This window comes from Malus sylvestris, chromosome 3, assembly GCF_916048215.2.
Source record: "Malus sylvestris chromosome 3, drMalSylv7.2, whole genome shotgun sequence".
NCBI lineage: Eukaryota > Viridiplantae > Streptophyta > Magnoliopsida > Rosales > Rosaceae > Malus > Malus sylvestris.
Window position 1 is genome coordinate 13,360,613 of NC_062262.1, and position 17,115 is coordinate 13,377,727.

General features: G+C 37.0%; 3 long non-coding RNA genes across 3 annotated transcripts; 2 read left to right on the top strand and 1 right to left on the bottom strand.

The window, feature by feature from the left end:
• Window positions 1-10,131: 10,131 nt before the first annotated feature.
• On the bottom strand, window positions 10,132-11,030 carry LOC126614574 (uncharacterized). The gene is made up of 2 exons (XR_007620436.1): window positions 10,907-11,030; window positions 10,132-10,639 (listed from the first exon to the last, which is right to left on the bottom strand). It is a non-coding gene; the product is annotated as an uncharacterized LOC126614574 (long non-coding RNA).
• Window positions 10,639-11,903, top strand: LOC126614578 (uncharacterized). Its single transcript, XR_007620440.1, has 2 exons — window positions 10,639-10,868; window positions 11,016-11,903. It is a non-coding gene; the product is annotated as an uncharacterized LOC126614578 (long non-coding RNA).
• A 2,783-nt stretch (window positions 11,904-14,686) lies between these two features.
• On the top strand, window positions 14,687-16,844 carry LOC126614577 (uncharacterized). Its single transcript, XR_007620439.1, has 2 exons — window positions 14,687-15,199; window positions 15,721-16,844. It is a non-coding gene; the product is annotated as an uncharacterized LOC126614577 (long non-coding RNA).
• Window positions 16,845-17,115: the final 271 nt, after the last annotated feature.

The following is a 17,115-nucleotide window of genomic DNA, read 5'->3' on the forward strand; positions in this document are numbered from 1 at the left end:
CTGATAAGGGGTGACTGTAGGGGGTTTCCCTTGATATGTCTTTGCCTCGGCGGAGGCATGGTTGTAAGCTTGTGCCATCACCTCAGAGTAAGTCTTCCAAGTGTTGGCATTGATCATGTACTTGAAGAAACAGTCACGTAAGCCTGCTGTGAAGGCCTTGAGGGCGGTCTTGTCATCTGCCTCAGCGCAACGAGAATACTCATGGCTGAAGCAGCCAGTATACTTTAGTAATGACTCGTCCGGCTTCTGACAAATAGTGTATAAGTCATCTGCGGAATGCAAGCAATCGGTCTAGAAGATATGTTGAGAGACAAACAGCTTCCTCAACTCTTCAAATGAGTCTACTGTCTCAGGTGGAAGATGGCAATACCAGTTTACAGCTCCGCCAGAGAGGGTGGAGGGGAAGAGAAGGCACCGTTCTTCGTCGGTGTGTCTCCGGTATACCATGGTGGACTCAAAAAGGTTAAGGTGTTCAATCGAGTCTTCCCTTCCAGTATAGAGTTGTAAGTCAAGCTTTTACTTTGTCTTCACTTGGAGGGGGGTGTTGAGGATCCTTCTTGTGAGGGGGCCAGGCCTGGGTTGGTTCCAGTCAGGTATCTCGGCTTGACGTTCAGCCTTCAACTTGTTTACTTCCTCCAGGAGCTGTAGGACAAGGGGGTCCTGAGTGGAGTCGTGCACCACTGAAGTTTTCTTCCGTAAGTCCCCATCGCCTCTTGGAAGTAGGAAAGTTTGATCAAGATAGCGTGATTTTTCCTTGGACTCGCCACACTGACTCCTAGAGTGAGTATGTTGGAATATTTCTGAGTCCCATGTACCTTCATGTTCTTCTGGGACCTGTTGCCCATTCCCTAGATTGGCTGCTGGCCTGGGTCGTGGAAGAAGACCGAGTCTTTCAGAAACTCTTGGGCCATTGATCTTCGAGCTTATGTGGATGAGATTCTCTCGACGTTGCTTTAGGAAGTCTCGACAATCGCAATAGACGGCTTTTGATCCTTCCACTCCCTCTGTGAGGAGGTGCTTTCCTCTACTTCTTCTTCTTCGGGTTGAAGCAGCTGGGTTGAGAGAAGTCTCATGTTGATTATCACATTGATGTGTAGCTCGATCCCTATCAGGGATGTCCATGTTGGATATCGGTGACGCTCCGTGTTGGGGGGCATTCAGATGATTGTTGACCTCAACAGGGGCGACGAGCTTGTGTGTTTGAGCATGCCTAGCCTCGTGAAGCATCTCGAAAAGTTTTTCATATTGTTCCTGGAGGACCTCATTCTTCATCACTATCTTGTTGTTCTGAACCTCTAGCTCATCGACTTTAGCTTGAAGAGTAACTCTATTTCCTTCCTTCTTTCGTTGCTTCATACTAGGTCCAAGGGGGGTGTCATTCTGTGTGCTATGGCTTCTTTCGGTCCCCATGTCAGAGAGAGATGCTTGGCTAAAAGAGAGTGTACGAGCGGTGGAAACCAGCTTGACTAAGCTAAAGAGAGTGGGAATAAGTGTCGTTCCCACAGACGGCGCCAAATGTTGATGCACAAAATCAGTGAGGACTTTGGTACAACATAAAGTGTCAGGTTTTGTGACCTTCGCTTGGTTGCTTCGGTCACTAGTGAGGATAAGTATGTAAATGAATAGAGACAGAGGAGCAAACACAAGATATACGTGGTTCACCCAGATTGGCTACGTCCACGGAGTAGGGGAGTTCTCATTAATTGTGAAGGGTTTACACAAATACATAGGTTCAAGCTCTCCTTTTGTGAGTTCTAGTGATTAGTTTAGTACAAAATGACATTAGAGATTATTGTGGGAGAATGATCCCTATTTATAGAAGAGAGTTTCTAGTTTTGTTCTGACATTGACACGTGTCGTGTTGTGATTGACTTTTGATGTTGACACGTGTCGCGCTATGATTGGCTTCTGATGTCGACACGTGTCGCATTGTGATTGACCTCCTAGTTGAAGGGAAGCTCTTCTGGGTCCTTGACGGTATAACGTTGACCGGTGCTCAGTAGTTTCGGGATTGGTCAAGTATGGTACAAACACCCAGCAGTACAAAAAATTATTCGGCAACTTGCCGCTATTACGACCAACCAGGTGATGAAATGTACAACCCGTACTCTAATATCATTTGGCAACTAGCCATCCATTCCACCAACCAGGTGATGAATTGTACAACCTGTACTGTAATATCATTTGGCAACTAGCCATTCATCCTACCAACCAGGTGATGAAATGTACAACCCGTACTCTCCTTCATGCCACCAACCAAGTGATCACAAGTACACTCAGTACTTCATATTATACATGAGCATTACTCATGTCAATCATACATAAACATTCATGAGCATCACTCATATCAATCATACATAAACATTTATAAGCATCACTTATGTCAACATTCATGAGCATCACTCATGTTAACATTCATGAGCATCACTCATGTTAACATTCATGAGCATCACTCATGTCAATCAAACATTCATGAGCATCACTCATATCAATCAACTTCAAAAGTTTCATTTACAAAAGCTCTAACTTCGAAAGCTTCATTTACAGAGCTACAGCTTCAAAAGCTTCATTTACAAAAACTCTAGCTTCAAAAGCTTCATTTACAGAGCTCCAGCTTCAAAGCTTGTTGCGAAAATTAGATAACAAAAATTAAACTCATTAAGCCTCGAATTTTAGTGCTCGCAAGTATACGAATCGGATGATTGTATAGCATATAAGCACGGATATCGTCTCACAGAGAACGAATTAATTCTAAAAATCTTACTAACTAAATTGAAACAAATTGTAATTGAGAAGCTTTAATGGAGAAGAGAGAAAATTTGAAATTAAACTAAAAATGAAATATGACTTGAAAATAAAATGCATGAAATAATAAAATTAAAAATATAAGAAAATAAAACCTAGGGCATCCGAATTCACCGTAACCAATTCAACTTAATTCCCTTAATATGTTATGCTCAAGTAGTTCCCCAATATTGATGATCGATTTTCCCTAAATTATTCAACGGCCATGGCATCTGGTTGCATCAAAAGTATCCTTACTTGTTAATCCTCTATGGCATCTAGATGAATTTAAACAAGTAAGAACCCATTAAGCTCTATGGAAATCGTTGGAAAATCACACAAACCCTAATTGTATGGCATCTACAAATAGGTGGTTATGGTATCAATTGCAAGAAGCTAAACTCAAGTTAAGTATGGCATCTACTATAACTTGCATCGAATCAACCTAATTTAAACCTAGATGGTGATCAAGCATCTAAATAAAAATCAAGCGCATTACGAATAGCAAAAGATACTCAATAAAGATGAAAAACTTGATAATAACAATGCCACAAGGCAATTAAGTATTCATGATTAGGTTACATCGTAGCCCTAGAAACGAAAAACCCTAAAGCTCTTCTCCTTTTTCATTTCTTTGCTGCAGTCCCCCCTTGGAATATGAATTGTGTTTTGTGGATTCTCCCTTACAATGGAGAACCAATCTCCATATATAAAACCAACGGCAAAGGTTACTAAAGGCCAATTAAAATGACCATTAATCCTAGGTTAATGGACTTTCAAGTCCTTATTAAAGAAAAGAAAAATAAATGGAAATAATAAAAACTAAAAATTATGTCTCTTCTTAAATCTATTGAATAGCACTCCATGTCCATTTGATTCCCAAAACCATTGCAGTCTCATCTTCTTGTTGTAACGCATATGCCTTGGTGCATTTAACTAGCCTCTTGCTCCATTGGAATTACTCTAGACACCCAAAAAGCTCATTTTGCACTTCATTTTTGCATAACTCCCGTATTCAATGCCTATAAATTAAAACAAAATAAATTAGTGCATTTAACCCATTCATATATACAAAATCCAAAGGAAATATATGATAAAAATATATGAAAACATGCATCCATCAAATACCCCCAAACTTAGATTTTGCTTGTCCTCGAGCAAAACAAAAGAAAATACAAAGACTCAACAAAAACAAATTAATAGCTAACTTCCTAAATTTTAAACTTAGAGAAAATACCAACCATGAGATAACTTTCAAGAAATAAGAAACACTAGTTCAAGACATTATCCAAACATTAAACCAAATTTGAATGACCCAACTTGGAGTGTAGTGTGTGTATTAGCCATGTCAATGCAATTCCAAGCTTTTTTAAAAATCATCATATGCAAACTAGTGAACTTCTCACAAGGCATACACTCATTCACTCATATTTGTAGGTTAATGTGTTTCACTCAAATGATCTCATTATACATGACGCCATATGCTTGCTTGTCTACCTAACTCGGTATCAATATCAAGTAACTTCTTGGATCAAAAGGACTTTATTACGGTTGTAATGAGGTTGAAGGTTAATAGGCTAAACAATGAAGGGTATGGGGAAAAAAAAATCTAAGAAAATTGTACAACATTTCTTCACACCAGAGAGATTCAACAATACATTCACAACACTTGAAGCACTTTGAACATAAGTACATAATTTTACAACAAAATTTTTCAAACCCCTGCCGTTCTTTTTTTTCTTTTCTCCTTTTTTTTTTATTTTTTTTTTCTTCCACCTTGTAGCAACTTTTTTTTTTTCCGCAACTTTTGTTTTTGTTTTTTTTTTTTTCACTTCACTATTTTTGCTTCATTAACCAATAACCATGAACAATGTTGAACTCTCTTTCTTTATAAAATTGCTCTACAACTCCTTAGAAGGGTAGGATAAATTTTATAAGGCTAGGTAAGGGATATTTAGGTTTAAGAACAAAAAGGTTTATATAACGGCTCAAAATGGCTAACTAGGGAAAATAATCATAAGGGTTGGCTAGAAAGGCTCAAATGAAAGAAAAACAAATGCCTAAATCATTTCCAATATTTTACTTGAATTGATGAATGCAACAAGAGGTATAAAGCAAGTTCTAGAGATGCATGTAAAAAGGAGATCAAACGCACAAGAATAAATGAGATTGATGCATAGTGGTTCAATCTATAAAATAGGCTCAAAAGCTCACAAGGATTACATAAGCTCACTAGATTCACATATGAAACTTTAAATCATTCTCTAGTTTCACACCAACAAGGCTATGTGCATTTGTTTTTCCAAGTCATGATCATAAAAAAAAATATAGTTAAAACAAAGATAATGAAAAGAACTAATGTCAAACTTAAATTTCTTGAAAATTATGAGAAAATAAAGACCAAATCTATCAGTGAATTGGAAAGTAGCCAAAAAGAACAAGATTCAAAGAAAAAGAAAATGTTTTTCATTTTTTCAAAATTTTACATTTTTTTTTAAGTATTATATATTTTCAGTTCGGTATGGGATTCTCAAAATATCGAGAAGCCAATCCCGAATCCCGTACCGAAATTTCGGGATCGGTTCGGGATAACATCTAAAAAATTTTGGGAATTTCGGTTTGGGAAATTTTTGGTTTGGGATCGGAATTTTTTCGGTTCGGTTCGGGATTTTTGGGAATTTTTTCCACCCCTACCCTCACCAAATTAATCTATGTAACCAAACACTCCCTAAATCTCCATGCCAATTTCAGAAAACCCCAATTCCCCCAAACCCTAACCCTAAATTTCAAATCTTAGCTCTAATCATCCCCACAACAATGTCCTCACCACCACAGTCATCACCCATGGCCTCAGTCTCCGCCTCATCCAGAACCTCTGCTAAGAAGCCCCAGCCTCTACAGTGGACCCAAGAGGAGATGGTTCAGCTGATCTGGGCCTACGAGGAGAAGTGGCACGCGCTGAGGAGGGCCCAACTAAAATTGAGCCAGTGGGAAGAGATGGCGATGTCCATGGCGGCCAGGTGCGACTACGAGTACCGCGAGCCGTCGAAATTCACCACGCATTGAGGCCACAAGATGGAGAAACTCCAGTAGAGACATTGCACCATGAAGAAGCGCATGGGCCAAATAACCAAGTCTGGCTGTCTCTTCTTCAAGCTTATGGAGCAGATAAAGCAAACAGAGCAAGAGTTAAAGAGTTGGACAAAGGCAGCGGGGGACGACAATGATGAAGGAAACAAAGAGGTGTCGAGTGGAGATGGAGAAAAGGAGGATTGTGGGAGTGTTTGGTTACAAAGAGTAATTTGGTGAGGGTGATGAGTTTGTAGGGATAGTCCCACATTTTTTTTACAAAAAATTTATTATTTAATTTTTTTTAATATTTAATTAAAAGTTGGGCTAGGGAGTGGGGCCTCTATTAAGACACGTCGGCATTTAATAGAAAAATTGGTGAAAGTCTAATATTGCAACAAATTTGTAAGATGAGGTATGGCATTGTAATTTTTAAAACATGGAGTATGAAATTGTAGTTCGACCCATAGGTAAGGTAGCTTTGTGTAATTTACCTTTAAAAGTAATATGGGTGTAGAGAGTAAATTGGGTGTAAAAAGAGGTTGTATGTGTTCAAATAAAATTTCCCTTTATGTAATAGGTCTTTCACATGAGAAGATACACTTATAGATCAAGCAATGCAACTCTAATAAAAAGAGGTGGAGCGACATGTACACCTCTAGTGGCCAACCCCCACCCCCTCCCACTCCCTCTAAATGCAAGGTTAATTTCATGACATTGTAGGAGATTTTTAATTAAAACAAAAGTAGTTGCTGGCCTCCCCACAATTCAAGTAGATGCATATGAATTTCTTTCGTTCTTAGTATTGGCACCCACTTTGACCAAAAAAAAAAAAAAGTATTGGCACCCTTGAACTAAAATTTTGCCTCCGTCCCTGCTAGTAAAAGTGGCATTGGTTCACATTGAAAATATATGTGGCTTCACTATGTAAACCGCATACAATGAAGGCTTTTTAGTTAAAATAGTTTATGAGATTGTCATAACTCATCACTTTAGTTCCTGAGATATAAAATTAATAGAAGTGGTCCCTGAGATTGTCTACTGTCAATCATTTTGGTAATTCTGTGAATCTTCATTAAATTAAAGAAACCACCAGTTCAAGGGGAGGTGTTGATTTGTCAAAATACCCAATGTAACAAATATTTCTCACAGAATGACCAAAATGATTGATAGTGGACAATCTCAAGGATCACTTCTATCGGTTTTAAATCTCAGTGACTAAAGCAAAGAGTTATGCCAATCTTAGAGATCATTTTGGATAAAAGGCCTACATAATAAGGTGCAACCTTTGAATAAAAGTGTTATACCTTTTACAAGGCTTACAACAACATTCAACAAGGGGGTTCTTTTTTCTTTTTTTTTCTTTCGGTAAAAGGCTACTTTATTACCAACAATATAATTATATAAGAAAAAGGCCAAATACTACAAAAACGAACAAAATTATGTACGTTTATAGTGAGACAAGAGCCCAAACCAAAATTTTGAGCCCAATACATAAAAAACAACAAAGCAAGCCCTGGCAGCTTCTTCCAACTTCACCGCTGGAAATCTGCTAGCCAACCAACCTAAACGAACGTCCCCAACACACACCTGAAATCAAGCTAAAAAGAGCCCCAAAACTGGATGAAACTTGAGTGAACACAAATCCCCAAAACAGAGCCCCAAAGACCACCACCGAGGACCACAACAGTAGCCCCACAAATTGAAGGAAGCCAGCGGGAAGAATCAACCCACTAGCAACAGTGCCAGCAAAGGCAAACACAACGAAGGAGGTGGTGTGAACACCTAAGCCAGAACTCCACACACCTTCCGGGTGAAATGCGAAAAATCGAGGTAAAGAGAAGTAGAAGCCAAACTAAATTGCATAGTCGATGATGAAAGATGGAGCCGATTGGGATGGAGAGTGAAAGGAAGGGGAAACGAAAGAAAACAGGGGGAAAATGTGGTGGATAGGAGGTGGAAGGAAAGGGTAAAAAGGAGAAAAAAAGGGGAAAAGGAGAAAACGGGAAAAAGGGTGGAAGGAAATTGGACAGAAGGAAGGAAATAGGTACCAGGAAGTTGGAGGAAGGAAACGGGGAAAAAAAGTTGAAGGAAAATGGAAGGAATGGGGAAACAGGAAAAGGGGAAAAAGGGGCTACAAATAGAGAAGCCAGAGGGGGGTGGGGGGTGGGGGCACAGGGGGTTGGAAGAGAGTGGCGAACAGGACAGGGAAAGCTAGAAACTGAAAAAGAAGGAAAGGAAATGAAAGGAAAGGAGAAGAAAATGACTGCCACCGACCCTGGCCATAGCTAGGGTCGGCAGCTACAAGATGAACAGAATAGGAAAAAAAGGTACCCTTTAGTTGTCTATAAATAGCTTAGCATTCAAACCTATTTCATTCATCCAATTCACTTGTATGAGAGACTAAGAAAATAAACCTTCTTACGTGATCCCCAATTTGGCAACGGCCATCACTGAGATCCACTTACTTGTAATTAGGTCAAATTTTTTGTTGCATCAAATGATCGGTTACTTATTTAGCATCATGTTATGTTGTTGCTTTGTGTCACATCCAAAGTTCAGCAAGTTTTGAATTTGACTACCATACCATTAAACCGATGAAACATCAGAAATTAAAATAGAAATAAAAAACCCTAATCACGATATGAAACAACAATAATCCCCATCTACAAGACAACAACTGCAAGTTCCCATTAGGATAGTTTATAACATAAATAGGGAAAAATGCACATAATATAGATTCACAAAAGTAAAGCCATATATCGTACGTTCAACGGTTCAAGAGAAGTTCCTACTTATTGCGCAAGGCTCTGAAATAGCCTTGAGGATCACGTGATCACTCATATATTTCATGCATTTATACCATCCATTTCTAAAGTCTTTGTGATGTTTTTGTGTTAAAATTGTGGCATTTTACCTTACCTTGTGTTAATGTGCAGTTAATTTTGTTTTAGGATCAATTTCAAGCAAAATGGAGAAAAGGAAATAAAAAAAATAAAAAAAAATAAAAAAATAAAAAATGATAACTGAAAAGTGGAGTGGGAGACACGGCAAGGAGGGCAGTGCACTGAGACAGAAAGAAAAGAAAAACAGTAGACAAAGAAGAGTGGAAGGAATAAGAAAAGGAAAAGAAGAATAATAAGCAGGGAGTGGGGAAGACACTGAGCAGAAAGCAGAGAGAGGAGTGCAGCACTGCATAAATAAAGAAAGGAAGTGGAGTGCACTGACGCAGATGGGGGGACACGGACAGCAGGCGCAGAGAAAGAAAAACAGAAAATAAAGAAGTGGGAGGACACGGACTGAGTGGAAGAATAAAAGAAAGAGCAGTGGGAAGGCAGAAAAAAAGAAAGAGAGAACGGAAATAATAAAAGAGGAGAGTAGACAGAGACAAAAACGTATCACAGAAGCAGAGGACAGAGAAGCACAGACTGACGGCAGAGGAAGAATAGGCAGAGAGCAAGAGGCACGGCAGAGAGCAAGGAAGGAAAGAAGAAGAAGCTTCACTCTATTTTTCTTGGTTTTATCTTCTCAAACCCATGTTTTACTTTTGGTTTAATTTGTGAATTATGTGTAACTAAATTTTAAGTAGTTAGGGGCTGTTTTGAAGCCCCTAATATGATTGCAAGTTTGTTATGACATTTCATTGAATTGCTTTTATGAATGGATGAAAATTGGTACTTATGTCAGTGATGAATTCTTTATATGTTTTCTATGGATGCATACTTAGTAAGTATATTTAGGATTCAAATGCTATGAATATATGTATGCCTGCCCTTGTTGAATGAGGACCTACATATGTTCTAGAGTAGTACTTGTTAATTGCGATTAACATGTGAACCAATTTCTAGGATAAGTAAGACAATGCCAGTACTTACCATGCCTTGTGATGACTCAAACTCTTTTCGTTCTTAATGATTTCTACTTGTTAAATCTATGAACATGCCATTCTAGATTGCATGCTAGGGACTACGTTAAGTTGAAAACGCCATTCTCTTAACATACTACGTAAGAAAGAGTAATAGGTTGTGTTCTAACATTGAGCCAACTTGAGCATCTTCATCCGGAAATAAAAGGAATTTGAATGAAACATAACATGTTTGCATGATTATTTGGTGGTGGATAACAATTCCCCTAACTCGTTTTTCTTAAACTTGTGATCTACTCAAAATCTGTTTCTGTACTGTTTTTGTACGATTTAATTTAAATAGCAAATCAACTCCAAAAATCCCAAACATTTGTGAGACTGTCGTACTGTGTGTCTAGTATTTGCATATAAAATTTCATAGACTTTAGACCAGTGTAAGTCAGTCTAATAATTATTTTTTGGTGGCTGGTCAGTAGGGACATCAACCAGTTTTTGTGACATTTTAAGTAGTTAGATAAAACAATCTTCTGCGGGAAAGACCCTTATTTTCATATGCTACAATTGACAAATCCTAGTGTTAATAAGGAAAATTAATAGGATATTTGTGTGCTACTTTGTGGTGTGCTTTTAATACTATCATCACGCTCAAACTCTTCCCTCTCTATGATTTCATCTTTTCCAGGAGCTTTCATTGTTTTCTTCTTTTCCTCTGACTCTGAACCAGCTGATGAAGCAAGTGCAGATAAACCCCAAGCCAGCAGACCAATTCCTGTAGCAGCACCAGCAACAAATGCACCTAAGCGATACCAAGACTTGTCCTTCTTGTCCTTCATTTTGCAATCCTAAGAGCATGTACAATCGGTAAGACCTTTATAATTTCTGGAGGCACTTTGAAGCTTTGTTATACATTTTATCAAAACCCTATGAAAAAATGAACACCCATGAACAACTCGAAATGGTGCAAAGATTACAAGAAATTAAAAGAAAAAATTAGAGAGAAAAAACACAAATTGATCACAAAGGAAAGAAGATAAGTGAATTTGTTTGACACCATAAATTCTCCATGGCCCAAGTGTAGGTGACCGGGCATTTACATGAACATGAATTTGGAGATTGCGAGTATGCCACCATTATTTCCTGCTAATATACGGTGTGTGTGATAAATAATTGTGTTATTTAACTTCTAACCTTTGTGATGATCGGATTGTTCTTAGTTGAGATTGATGAATTAAAAGTGAGAGGCTTTCTTGTCCTTGAACTTGTGTTCTGAGTGGCTGCCCCTGCTTCTCTTATATAGGGAACTAAGTAGCTGCTGTCCAAACAAAAGGAAATCTAATTCCTTTATTGCCGAAGCAAGTCCACTACTCTATCGTTTCTTGTACAAGAAGAAAAACCAAATCCTTTCAAACCTAAAGTTTAGATTTTGTGACCCTCTTATACTTCTGTTAGCTTTTACGTCAAAACACGTTAAAGTGTAACATGACACTCTCATGGACAATAATTGTGCAATGAACATATGAAACAATTAAAACATTAAAAAAAATGACAAAATAAGAATTAACAATTAAAAATAAAGGATAAAATTATTTCAAAAAAATAAATAACAAAGAAAGAAAAGAAACCACCGCTCTTCTACACCGCACCATCGTCATTGATGCCAAGTCCAACAATGCTTCAGCTCATCAACAACCCCAATTCCTGCTCCAGGTTTCAATTCCCAAACAATTTTCTCAGCCTCTCTGCAAATTTTCTCCCCGGATTGTTGAGAGTTGATGGTGTGTGCAGAGTTTGTCCCACATCAATAAGGGACAAGTCTAGCTAAGGGCTTATACGATTTTGGATTATTCCCCACATTGTCAATTAGTTTTGTAGTAGAACTCCAATTTCATCATGGTATCGGAGCATGTTGTTCCTCGTGTGAAAGCTCAAAAGGGTCACACTTTGCTTATGTGTCACCCATTTATTGTCCATGTCTAGGGTTAAAAATCGACCACACGTGTGAGGTCGTGTTGAGAGTTGATGGTGTGTGGGGAGTTTATCCCACATAGGCGACGGACAAGTCTACCTAAGGGTTTATATGATCTTAAACTACTATTCATATTGCCAATTAAATTCCTTTTGTTTGGACGATGGCTTTATGCCAAACTCGTTATTTAATCGAATATACAACAACGCATTCACATTGCATGTGGAAAATTGGTAGCAGCTCCTTAGTTTCCTGTGTAAGAGAAGCAGAGGCAACCACTCAGAACACAAAGTTCAAAGAAAAGAAGGGCTTCCCACTTTTATTCATCAAACCTCTTCACCGTAACTCTCTCCAAGAGTTTTCCAACCCTTAGACTAGAAACCTTTTGATCCCACATCAATCTCAATCTCAACTAAGAACAATCCGATCATCTCAAACGTTTCGGTAGGCAATAACTAGGAGAAACTAGAAAACACATGATAAGGAATTACGCATAAATTAAGTAAATATTAGAAGTAGATGATATAAGTACTTTAGCTATACTAATAATTGCATATGCTGGATAATATTGAATTATCATTAAGCATGAGACTTATACAATCGAGTTCAAAGCTTCTGCACTCATTTTGTGTGTGGCATTTCCGTGACCTCATCATTTATCAACACATATTAAGTTTATGACAATAGAGATAAGGAGGGTTATATTTATGGACACGTATCAATCAATGATAGAAGCCACATAGAAACCGTACACAAAATAAGTGCAGAAGATTTGAAATCCACACAATCACAACAACCATAGAACAAAGATACTACTTAAGCACGAGTGGGAATTAATTATTCTCTACCATTTTATTAAACATTAAATAAATTAAGGGAATTGTTCTTGACACTCCAAAAATCTCATTTTGCACTTCAAACTTTTTATAATTAGAAAGAAAAATACACTTGTGAGGAGTGTAGAATGAGATTTTTGGAATGCTAATAATAATTCCCTAAATTAATTATAAATGTATATTATAAGTTGTATTATTAATGCAAAAACAAGTGTGGACTGTGACAGGCAGGGCCGATCATGTATTGTTTGAAGTTGAACGATTACGTTAGTGGGTTAAATAATTAGTTGTTAGAAAGAGATGAATCGGTGAGAATCGAACCCACATCAGAGTGCATAAACATGATTGTTTTTCACTATTGTGGTAAAACGCCATCTGCCAATATGAATGAGATTTTCGCAAAGATATCAGTGGCATTATTGGCACTCCAAATATATAAAAATATAAAAAGAAAAAGATACTTGATAGAAGTGCAAAGCCAACTACAACTCCCAAAATATAATGCTATAAATTATGGGAATTTTATTGACACTCCAAAAATCTCATTTTGCACACCAAATTTTCTATAATTAAAAAGAAAAATACACTTGTGAGGAGTGTAGAATGAGATTTGTAGAGTGACAATAACAATTATGTAAATTACTTGTTGAAGCAAATACTATAAATGGATGTGAATAGAGTCCAAATATTATCAGAAAGAGTGCTTTCAATGGAAGGACCATGGTCTAAGCTGCTTTTGCTTTATGTTGCCAATGACCCAAGATTTTGAGAAAAAAAGAAACAGATTCTTTTCTTTTTTTCAAACCTAATTTTAGCCTTAGCTTTATTTATAACATGCTTTGGGAAAAAAAAATCACCTTGACTGGACTTGCAATAAAGGAAATAGCTTTACTTTTGTTTTGGTTTTTTTTTGTTTTTTTTTTTTTTTTGGGTAGAACGATACTTAAGAATAGTGAAGTGAAAATGACCCTTTTATAAGATTCCTTAAAAAGAAGGGTAATGCTAAAGAGACAAAATTTGCAAACTAAATGATATGTCAGCAATAGGAATGAGCACATTTATCAACGCTTGAGTAATAACTCAATCATCAAACTTCATGTCATTTAATTTACAAAATTTTATTTATAAATTTAGTCTCTCTATCATTACCCTAAAAAGAAAGCACTTCAAGTGGACTTGCTTTTTTTTTTTACATAAAACGACAGAGCTAGCTTTACTTTTGTTTGTTCGGTTGTTTTATGCCTAACTCATTATTTAATCAATATATTGCAACTCGTTCACATTGCTTGGAAAATTCCTAGCACCTCCTTAGAGCATCTAATGAGATGTTAAATTTAAGCATAAAATTTAAATTTGAAAGCCTATGAGGCACTTTGATATTTTTTTTAGAATTTTGTTCTCCACCGGATATGTCAAATTGAATTATTATTTATTACTTTATTTTTTTTTATAATTGTAATAAATATATTTAGAACAAAAAACAATAAATAAATGAATGCAAATAGAGTCCAAATATATTAGAAAGAGCGCTTTCAATGGAAGGGACCGTGGTTTGAGTTGCTTTTGCTTTATGTTGCCAATGACCTATGATTTTGAGAAAAAAAAAAAAAAAAAACAGATTCTTTTCTCTTTTTCAACCTAATTTTAGCCCCAGCTTTCTTTATAACATGCTTTGGAAAAAAAATCACGTCAACTGGACTTGCAATAGAGGAAATAGCTTTACTTTCGTTTTTTTTTTTTTTTTGGTAGAACAATACTTAAGGATAGTGAAATGAAAATGACCCTTTTATAAGATTCCTTAAAAAGAAGGTTAATGCTAGGAAAATTAAATTTGTAGACAAAATTTGCAAACTAAATGATATGTCATCAATAAGAATGAGTACATTTATTAACACTTGAGTAATAATCCAATCATCAACTTTCATGTCATTTAATTTACAAAATTTTATGTATAAATTTAGTCTCCCTAGTATTACCCTAAAAAGAAATCACCTCAAGTGGATTTGGCTTTTTTTTTTTACATGAAACGATAGAGCTAGCTTTGCTTTTGCCTTTGCGGTTGTTTTATGTCTGACACATTATTTAATCAATGTATTGCAACTCATTCACATTGCTAGGAAAATTACTAGCAGCTTCTTAGATGTCACAGCTCGTCCCGAACTTCTATTGTCGATGATGTAAAATGACATAATTGTCCTCGGACGTTAATTGATGTTTGTGAATTATTATTGGGTTAAATTGTGTTAGATTGGTGATCCAATTAGAACTAAGACTTTTCTTAGTTTTGATTGGTGGCTTTTGGACCACACACACACCCACATTTTCTCTCTCTCTTTCCCGTGCTCTCTCTCTCTCTCAGACTCTCACTCTCTCTCTCTCTCTCCCTTTTTCGTACGGACCAACCCAGAAACCCTCTCAAACCTTGTAGATCGAAGGTTTTAAGATCACCATTGTGTTCGTGAGGACCATACGAGTTCAAAGGTGCAATTTTCAGGTAAGGAAACCTTCAATTTCACGTGGAAACCCTAGCTCCGATTTTGTCACTGTTCATGCATACGTGAAATCTTGTGTTTTAGGGAATTTGAAGCTTATAGGAAGCTTAAGGAGGTCCTCATGAGTCTCAGGGTACTTCGTTGGAAGGAATTGGACGTCAGAGGGCTAAGATCGACGTATATCTAGGTAAGCCGAACTATCGAGCTTTCTCAGGGAAAACCTAGTAGATTTTAAGCCTTGAAACTTATATAACATGATTCTACATGTTATTAGCTTCATTTTGGTACCAATTTTATGAAAAATGGTGAAGAAACGAAGGAGAATAAGCGTTTTAAAATTTTACCCAGTTTCCGGCGCCGGTGACGGTCGTTGGAGGTTCAAGGTTAGGGATGACAGAATATTCCACGGCGTCAGTTAAATTTAACAGATTCCGTTACTATTTGATGAAATATTCCTGAAGGCGTTGACTGATGCCGTCAGTATGCCTGTCACATGGCCACGCGTGGGGGCACGTATTACCATGCCTTGGCCTGCGCGTGGCGGCGCGTGGGTGGTCAGAAAATTATTCTAAAAATATGAGGATGTTCGTGGAGTTGTGTAGGTCACTGTGTATATTCAAATACCAAAATTGAGCATTGTATGAGAAGTTATTAGCTAATTTTGCCTATGTGCTTTATATAACGTTTTTATAGTTAATTTGCATATAGGTGAGACTTATCCTGAGGACAAGTGTGTTCAAGGGCGACTCGGGGGCTATGACCCTTCGACATATCAGTGAATGGGCTTTTGATTTTCAGTATATATTTATATACTTGATATTTTCCCAGAAAAATATGTTTAAATGAGATTATGCCTTGAATGCCTTGCATATGAATTTATATTTCGTATATGAATTGGTATATGATGCATTATATATAATTGTGGTGTTGTGGATGCTCAGGTAAGCCCAGGTGAGTTATGTTTGAATAACGTTGAGCTCATAAAACTGCACCTAGGGTGATTGTGATTTAGCCAGAGTTATGGCATAGGCCTGTTTATAATGTCACCTCTCGCACCATATGCTCATATTGAATCCAATTTAGGTGCACAATCTTGTCGTACAGACCTTTACTATGGTTCTGACTCGTAGGTGACTAGCGATTTATCGCCCAGCTATTATGTGAGAGTAGTATTTAGCATAATTATATTACACCTAGTATTGTCTTACAGACCTTTTCATTTGGTTCCAACTCTTGTGCAGTATAGTGTCGTATAGGTCATTGTAATGACTCCGGCTAGATTGACTTTTGAGCTATGAATTCAGCTGTACAAACTACCACAAGGGTTCCGGCTAATATGTCATATTTTTATGAAGTTATTCTCACCTGAATTACTTACACTGTTATATCTTGGCATGGCATACATATGAATATGATTATGTGAAGTATGATTTGAATTAATATAATTTCATATATATTTATGTATATGCATATATTTTGATTCTGGGAAAAATTATACATGTTTTATAGCGAGGGGTTAGATATGTTGATAAATGAAATGGTTTTGTAAAACATTTGGTTTGCCCACTCACGTTATCTATTTTACGCCCCTCCAAGTTTTAGGTAAGTTTGCAATTGCTGGTTGCGAGGACCTCGGCTGTTCTGACATATCTAAATAATTGTAGGACATCTTATGGTACTGTATAATTAGTACTTGTCCTGCTGGACTGCATCTAGACTCTATATGCTATGATTAGGAGTGTTTACTTTTGTATCTTACTCCTAACACTTCATGTTTAGTAGTGCACTCTAGTAGTTTCGGTTTTTAATTATTTATATAGTTTTTATCTTCATTGCTTCCGCACTGTGCACATCGCTACGTCACCCTCACGTGACGGCTAGCATGCCTTGATCTCGGTCGGGGTGTGTCATTAGAGCATCTCTAAATGAGATGTTAAATTTAAATTTGAAAACCTATGAGGCACTTTGATCTTTTTTAGAATTTTATTCTCCACCGGATATGTCATATTGAACTAATGACTAAGAGAAACAAGAAAACATGTATGATAAGTAATTACGCATAAATTAAGTAAAGATTATGAGTAGATGATGTAAGTACTTTAG